The sequence below is a fragment of the Microtus oregoni genome, unplaced genomic scaffold, assembly GCF_018167655.1.
Source record: "Microtus oregoni isolate MIOR12 unplaced genomic scaffold, Mior012 000074F_ref0000038, whole genome shotgun sequence".
In the NCBI taxonomy this organism is placed as follows: Eukaryota; Metazoa; Chordata; class Mammalia; order Rodentia; family Cricetidae; genus Microtus; species Microtus oregoni.
Genome location: NW_024544004.1, coordinates 550692 through 559485, shown reverse-complemented (window position 1 = coordinate 559485; position 8794 = coordinate 550692). Strand labels below are relative to the sequence as shown.

General features: G+C 43.3%; 1 non-coding gene across 1 annotated transcript; it reads left to right on the top strand.

Moving 5' to 3' along the window:
- Positions 1-4406: 4406 nt before the first annotated feature.
- Positions 4407-4513, top strand: LOC121441367. Its single transcript, XR_005973453.1, has one exon. It is a non-coding gene; the product is annotated as a U6 spliceosomal RNA (small nuclear RNA).
- Positions 4514-8794: the final 4281 nt, after the last annotated feature.

The window sequence follows — 8794 nt, the reverse complement described above, 5'->3', positions numbered from 1 at the left end:
CTGAGTGCTCTTATTGTTTTCTCAGAAAGATCCATATAAAGAAAAAAACAGAGCTGGGTGCTTGGGCTGCATGAAACCCTTATTCTATTTTACAAAATTGTATTTTCCACAATGGACATGTGCTACTTTCATAATCAGAGAGGGCAAAAACAGCCTAAGCCCTAACCTCAATGTATACCTCTAAACATTGTGATTAGTGCTGGAGAAGTGTTCAGTAGGCGTGTGTGTGTGTGTGTGTGTGTGTGTGTGTGTGTGTGTGTGTATGTGTGTGTTAGTTGTAGAAAAAATTATACTGTTCAAAATAGGGTCCATGATGAACATAAATCTCCCAGTATGAGTAGCTTTGGAGAGTGAATATTTGACAATGCCTTCCCTCAGGGCTTTGTCTCCCCTTCCTAGAGTTTCAGCTCACTTCTGCCCATGCGCATGGGAGGAGGAGTTGGGGCGCCTCATCCGTATCCTGCTCATATACCCATGCTCCGTGCTTTCTATGTCTTTGTTTCTTCCCTCCCCATCAGCTTCGCCCTCCACCATGTTCCTTTTGATTCTTCTTATTGTAGCCGAATTCCATGCTGCTGGCTTTCAGCCTTCCTCCTCACTCAGTTCCAGCAGCATTATCACATCTCCTCTTACCTCCTGTGTTTGTTCTTAAGAATTGCCTGTGGGATTAGAAACTTACCATAAAGATGAAAGAAAATGAGCCGTCCATTAAATATATCACCTTTGGACTTTTTAGAGATGTCAGCTTTGCCAAACACCACAGGAGCCCCTGCCACTCTATGGTAACACTTCCCCAAATGCATGCTGTCTTTCACAAGAAACTAAAGAACACAGACCCTCTTCTTCCCGTCCCCCCCCCCCGAGACAAGGCTGTTGTTTTTGTGCCCCAGGTTGCTAGCATGTGGGAATGTTGTGGTGTGAGAAAATATCAACACCCTAAATGTCGAGTGCCCTTGTTTTCCACCAGTTCTGAAGGGGCCATTAATCATTCTCCATCCTTGCATCCTTCCGCTGTCTTTATTAGAGAAGCTGTTCTTATAATTTCTGTGGAGTATCTGTGGGTGGTGCCTAACCTTTGACATTGCCCATGTAGCCTGACTGATGGAGGAATAGTCGGGAGAGTCTCCTAGCATCAGCCTGGATAGAGAGTTCAAGGGCATCAGAAAAGGTTCTGTGGTCAAGTGCAATCAAGCAGAAGGTAATAGAGATGTGGGGGGGGGCAGCCTAAGGCTAATTTTTTCAACCTTGGTAGTGGGGTATTTTTAATTCTTTGCTTAAGGAAACTCTGAAAGCATCTTCTTTCATTTTCCTCTGGGCCAGGTTATAAAAGGTTCACTCTGCACACCTCTCACTAGAAAACCGCTGATAGCAGAAGCATGACACGTCATTCCTGTTGGAACCTTGCAGTATCTTTCACCCACAAACACCTTGCTCTACTCAGTGGAGTTCAGTGATGGAAACCAAGACCTTGTGAGTCATTTAAACAGAAGGGGTCTGAATTTAGAGAATCACATGTTCTTACACTGTAGGGAGTAGTGCCTAAGCAGGAATGTGTGTCAGAAGATCATAGGCATGACTGGCCCAACACACTCCCACTTCTTTTTTTCTTCTTTAGTTTTTCGAGACAGGGTTTCTCTGTAGCTTTGGAGCCTGTCCTGGAACTAGCTCTTGTAGACCAGGCTGGCCTCGAACTCACAGAGATCTGCCTGCCTCTGCCTCCGGAGTGCTGGGATTAAAGGCGTGCGCCACCACCGCCTGGCTACAATCCCACCACTTAACAGCAATCAGCAAGGTGATCACCTAGACTCCAATGAAACAGGCTATCTAGGGAGCAAAAGATGCTCCTGCTGCCTCTGCATAACCTGGAGAAACAAGGAAAACAGTGAGAATATGCTACAGGGACACTCCAAACTGCCGAAGGGTACAGACACAGCAGAGGCGTGTTCTCTGTCATCCATGTGACTTCTCACTGGTAAAACCTATACCCCATGTGTACAAATGAGTTGAAAAGGGGCTGAAAAGTATGGACTCAGCCCATGTATGGGTTCCACATCTCAAATTCAATCAACTGTGGATCAAAAACTTTGTTTAGAAAAAATGCATCTGTACTGAACATTCCTTAGACAGTATAGTATAACTACTTAAAAACTTTTGATTACATTTATTTTGTGTGTGCACACATTATATATGGACACACACACACACATATGGGGGCATGAAAATGCCACGTTGTACCCATAGAAGTCAGAAAAATATGTGAGAGTCAATTCTGTCAATTCTCTCTTTCCTCTATGTGGGCTCCAGGGTTAAAACTCAGGTTATCAGGCTTCAGCACAAGCACCGTTAGCTGCTGGGCTATCTCGTTGCTTCCCTTTGCCATTTTAAAAAATTACATTTATCTATGTATGGATTTATTTAGCTGTGTGTGTGCACACACGCATGTCATAATACATGTTTGGAAGTCAGAGAGGACAATTTGCCAAAGTCATTTCTCTGTTTCAAAGATGTGGATCACAGGAATTGGGCTTAGGTCGTCAGGGTTGGCAGCAAAGCACCTTTACCTGCTATGCCATCTTGCTAGCCAAAATGTAACTATTTATATAGCATTGGTATTGTGTATTTAAAACTATCTGGAGATGATTTAAAGTATATGGGAGGATGTGCACAGTTTATATGTAAGTACTATTGTATTTTTAATATTGTATTTTCAGTAAAGAGTTTGATTATCTTAAGATTTTGGCATCTAGAAGGCTGTCGTGTATCTTAAGATTTTGGCTTCTAGAGGATTATCCTGGACAACTCCTCTGTAGCTACTGAGACACAAATATATTTAACTTTCTAGAGTTTTTAGTGCAGTAAGACATGAAGGAGATGGGAAAGGATGTCATATACCAACAAATCACAAGCATGTATGTTGTTTAATGGGCAGCTACTGCTTATTAACTCAGTCCCAAGCGGCCCTCTAGGAATGCTTTGTCACCCCTCTGATGACGATATGAGGAGTTGTTTTGCCAATTTCCCATGTATCAGAGGCTTTGAAGTCCTTGGCACAGTCACAACCATGTCAACAATACACACTCACTCAGGACTTCACTCACTCCATACAGAACTAGTTCGTAGTGGTCACTAAATAAATGGATCCCTATGACTATGCTAACACTTGCCAAGTGTATATCATGAAGGATTCAGTGAGCATTTTGTTGACTAACCACATGTGATTTTTCAAATGTCTTGATGGTTACTTCTGGACTATCTTTATGACATTTGTTTATTTCTGGAAATAGTAGACATTTAAGTTTAGAGGTGAAGGATTGCAGGCAGGTGGGAGCTGTGTCCCACAAAGGACAGTGGACTACTGAGGTTACTCTTGTAAGAAGCCGAGGAAGGGAGGTTGGAGACAGCAGTGGTGTAGCAGTTAAAGAAGAGGTACTGAGAAGAAAGCAAACTGAGTATAGCGTCAGAGACCAGGAAAGACCATTGGTAGAGGATGGGAGGTCATGGGGAGAGGTGTAAGGTGAAGGTTGGGGAGTCTCAAAACGGGACAGTACAAAGAGTGAATGGCGGAGATGGAGAGAGAGACAAATGTCAGCTCGGCGAAGACTTGGCCGTGCACTGAACTACAGGACACTCTGCTCAACACTAGTAACTTTCAAAGTCTCCTTTGTTTTAAATATCCTAAAAGAATTTTAAAATCCTAAATTTAATATTGAAATTGATGTTGGAGACAAGGAGATTGACATGAGATTGAGGCTAGCCTGGTCTATATAGTGATTTCCAGGATAACATGGGCTATAGAACCAGATCTTGTCTCAAAACCAAAATAAAAACTACGATCTACTAAAATTCAATATGTAAAACATACATTTATACATAAAAATTTTGAGATAGGAACTTTTTACTGTTTATCTGGCCTTGACCTTGACCTTGTGATCCTCTTCCCTCAGCCTCCTCCTAAGTACTGGTATAGCTTATCATTCCTATATTCATGAGGACCTGCAATGTTTTATGTATGCATGGTATTGTTCAATCAAATGCTCATCACTTCTCCCTGGTAAAATTTGGAGACTCTTTTGTACATTTCAAAGTCTATATTATTGTTATGTGTAGTTACCATGCTAAGCAAGGAGCTATTCTTTCTTATTCAGCTGTGAGTTGGTGGCCATCATTCCATCAGTTTACCTTTCTAAGATCTACAACAGGACAGCTAATAGATATTAAGTCACAGTTAAACAGGAGCAAGTAGTAGCTCACTTCCCCAGCTTTTACTCCACTAGTACTACAAGCCCTAGCCTGGACAATTGGGAAAAATAAGGGATATCCAAATTGAAGAAATAAAAGAAGCCATATTGTCCCTGTGCATAATGTGAACCTAGGAGACTAAAATCTCCACCAAACAATTGATTAGAGTGCTCGCTTCGGCAGCACATATACGAAAATAGGAAGGATGCAGAGAAGCTTAGCATGGCTCCTGCGCAAGGATGACACGCAAGTTCGTGAAGCCTCCCATGTTTCTCCTCAATAAAAGAATAGATAAGGAAAATGTGGTACATTTACACAATGGAGTACTACACAGCAGACAAAAATAATAACATCTTGAAATTTGCAGCCAAATGGATGGAGCTAGAAAACATCATATTGAGTCAGGGAACCCGGACCCAGAGAGACAAATATCACATGTGAGTTAAAAACCACTTATGAATGGTTTTTAAACATAAAGCAAAAAAAAAAGCCTACAAATAACAATCCCAGAGAATGTAGACAACAATGAGGACCCTAAGATAGACACACATGGATCTAATCCACATAGGAAGTAGAAAAAGACAAGATCTCCTAAGTAAATTGGGAGCATGGGGACCATGGGAGAGGGTAGAAGGGGAAAGGGAGGAAGGGAGGGGAGGGTAGAAAAATGTAGAGCTCAATAAAATCAATAAAACAAATCAAATGATTAGAACCAGACAAATTCAGCAAAGTTGCAAGGTACAAAATCAGCACAGAAAAATCAGTAGCCGTGCTGTATGGCAATAGCAATTCATCTGAAGCAGGAATTGAGACCAGTGCTGCCTGGGAGGCTTTAGCTGAGAATCTGCAGCCCAGGCAAGCTGCGGCACATTTCTGTCTTGTTCCCTCCCTCTTGCAGTCTCCTCTGTCTTTGGAAACCCGATTATTAGTGTCTTAGGGTTGATGTGGTTGGGGGACGTCTGACTGCTGACCTTCTTGTACCTGGACATTTACATCCATTTCTAAGGTTGGGAAGTTTTCTGTTATCTCCTTGAATAAGCTTTATAATCCTTTGGCCTTTTCTGAGATAAGATCTCACATGGTCAAGGCTGGCCTCTCTATATCACCTGAGAGAAAAACCTCAGACGATGAATTCTCGCCATCACACTGCCCTGTGGGCATGTCTGGGGGGATTGTCTTTATTCTTAGTTGATGTAGGATGGCCTGCCTCATTGAAGGAGACACTAATTCCCTGGATGAATGGCCCTGACTTGGATAAGAAAGCTAGTGACCCGTGACCCTGTTTGCAGAAGTCAGCTAACAGGGGATGTCATCCACGGTCTCTGCTCTGCTTCTTTGGCTGTGAAAGTTTTTCCATAGGAGGTAAGGCTGTGTGGAATAGCATAACATAGCAGCTATGCCCTGACTTCCTGAATGAGGGACTGTGATCTGGAAGTGTAAGCCAAATAAACCCTTTCTTCTTTGTTGCTTTTGGCCAGAACAGTTTATCATAGCAATAGCGTGAGACTAGAACATTGTGTCTTCTCCCCTACTGATTGTTGTCTGGTCAGTTTCTGGCACCTTCTTTTGACAATTCGGTGAAGTTGGTGTCTTGAAATCCCTGGACTTGTTCCCATGGTTGCAGAAATACCAAATGAGCTGTTTCTTGACTCTGAGTTTATGGTTCATTCCATGATCTCAGCACTGGATGACTCCCAGGTCCACACTTGCCGAGAGTCTCTTGTTAGTGTGTTATCACCTTTTAGGCACTAGAGGCAAATCCAAGATCAAGCTTGTTCCAAAACTCCCAGTTTGTGTGGTTCAGAATGAACCTGGGGATACCTCCAAAGAAGTGCATCCCCATAGACCTCTTCCAGAGCCCAGATATACACTCACTACTGGCCGATGGTCAGGCACTGTAGGATTTTTTTGTCTTAGCTCTTAGCCAAATCACAATGAGCGGAGCAACTCTAGACTCCTATTGTAATACTGATAGGTGGTAGTATTTCCCAATTGTCCTAAAACTGTGAGCCCACTGCTTGCTAAAGCTAACATGGCACTGTCACAGGGCTAAGGCCCACACTGCTAGGGATTAATTAGTGCTGAGGAAGAGTCACACATGGCCCATGATCACTTCAACCACCCAAGGAGAAGTTAATAGGAATAGAAGTCTGATAGACTGGAGTCATGTTTCTGTCAACCTAGTCCGAGGTTTGTTGCAGAGAGCCCATGTGCAGGCAGCCCTGGACATAAGGGCCATATCTGCACAGTGTTACGTTTCACTAGCCTGGCACTAAATTCTGAAATCCTATGCTTACCAACATATCTTATTCTCATTCGGTGGGGACATATGCCATGCTCTATTACCTGCGGGTGGGGATATGACAGTGTTGGTAAAGACAGACCCTTGGCCACCTAGGCTGATGTGGTGTCTGAATCACATGACCTTCACAGCTTCAGGGGACATGCAGGCCCGTGGCACCGTTGTCAGTGAAGCAGCTGAAATACAGTGCAGGGAGTACCTGGCATAGGCGCCAGTCCAGAGCTGGATACAGCTCTGGTGTGCTAGGTTGGTGTACACATGGCAGAGACAGCACCTGAATCACTTAAGCTGGCACTTAGTCACTTAATCACTAGAGCTGACACTCAACTGGGTTGCAAGGGCCTGCCCGCTATCTCAGGAGAAGCAGGAGTTCTCCAGGCTCACTCCAAGGATGGTTATGATGAAGAGTGACACTTGAGTGCACTCTACACTACATAGGTGTAACGTTCAGATGGTCTAAAGCTCTTGGTGCCCTGGCCTGCACCCAAGAATTTTCATTTATACTGGGTGATTGTCCACGGCGCAGTGGGCCTAGCTTGGGTTGCAAGACAGAGCACTCTGCTTGCCAAGGTTGGAGTATGGTTTGGAGGCAGTTGTCTGCTATTCCTAAAGTAGTCCCAGAAGTATAGTCTCTGCAAATATAGAACCCCACCCTCAGAGTTCTAGGACCCTTGTCTCGTGTTGAGTTTCACTGTGGCTGGTCTGGCAATGAGTCTCAAGTCTGATGCCTTGAGGTCATTTCCTCTCCCTTTTCTAAGCAGAAGGCCTCTCTTTGCCCTGGCCTGCTTGCGGGAAGAGCTTACTGGTTTTTTCCTGTCTTTAGTTTGTCCTTTGGCTTTGTTAGATTAAAAACGGGCACCATAGCAGAACCCTTCGTCATCATCTGGTTTCCTTATTTTGCGTCAAGGTAGTTATTCTGTGAGCAGCTTTTCAGTGTGGTGTGGCTACAGGAGGACGGCATCAAGATGATCTTATTCAGCTCCCGTCTTGCTTTACTGCATCTGTCAGCTTTTTAACCCTGAAAGAATTTTGCAGAACTCCATCCACTCTCGTTCCCATTTACACAGCTGGTAGCTGCACTTCTTCATACATCTAAAGACTCTAGTTCCAAAGGATGTGATAGTCAGGATAGCATAAATATTGACACTCCAAAAGAAAATGCTTATATTGTACTTCCTGGAATCGAACTATCATTATGACAGTCAGAGTCATCCATTTTTAAAGTATGTGACAAGCTCTTTGACAGTCAGAAATTTTACATCATTCTTTTTGCTCCTTGAAATTATATTTGCAGTTCATTTCTCCCACGGGGTGCTATCCTGATGCTTGAAAGCCTTTTTCTACCCTGTTTCTCAGCAACAAAAATACATGCACAGATGTGTTAAGAGTTGGTTTCCTGCAACCACAAATGATTAGTGATTAGTACATATCTGAAGAAAAAACTGAGCGTGTTAGTGTATGCCTGCAATTCTAGTATTCAGGAGAATCACAAGTTCAAGACCAGCCTGTAACCTCAACAAGCACCTCTTTGAAAATAATGAAAAAAAAACTAAGGAAAGGAAGAAACTATAAATGTAAAATGTTTTGGGGAAAACCGTTTTTTTTTTCTGAGTAATTGTTACAGTTTATTGCTGAGTATTAGTATTTTAAATTTTAATTCTCAATTTTATAACTAATCATTGAATTTACATTGTATCTTACACGGAATTTAGCGCAAGCAAATATCAGTTACACAATTGACACCTTGAACATATGGGCTCAACTCCAAGTGCTTGAAAAACATTTCTTCATATGGTACACAAGGTAGGCAAGGATGATTACAATCCCTGTATTAAGGAGCTTGACCAACACTACTCTCTCTCTCTCTCTTTCTTCCTCTCTTTCTCTTTCTCTGACCCAATGGGAGCTCACTGACTCCAGCCGGACAGCGGGGAACCAGCATAAGACCAAACTAGGCCTTCTGAATATGGGTGACAGTTGTATGACTGGGGAAGTTTATGGGGCCACTGGCAGTGAGACCAGGATTTATCCCTACTGCTTGTACTTGCTTTTTGGAACTCATGCTCTTTGGAGGGATACCTTGCTCAGCCTAGATACAGTGGGGCAGGCCTTGGTCCTACCTCAAGTGATGTACCAGACTTTGTTGATTCCCCATGGGAAGCCTTACCCTCTCTGAGGGGTGGAAGGGGGGTGGGATGGAGGAATGGAAGTGGAGGGGGTGGGAGAAGGGGAGGGAGTGGGAACTGAGATTGA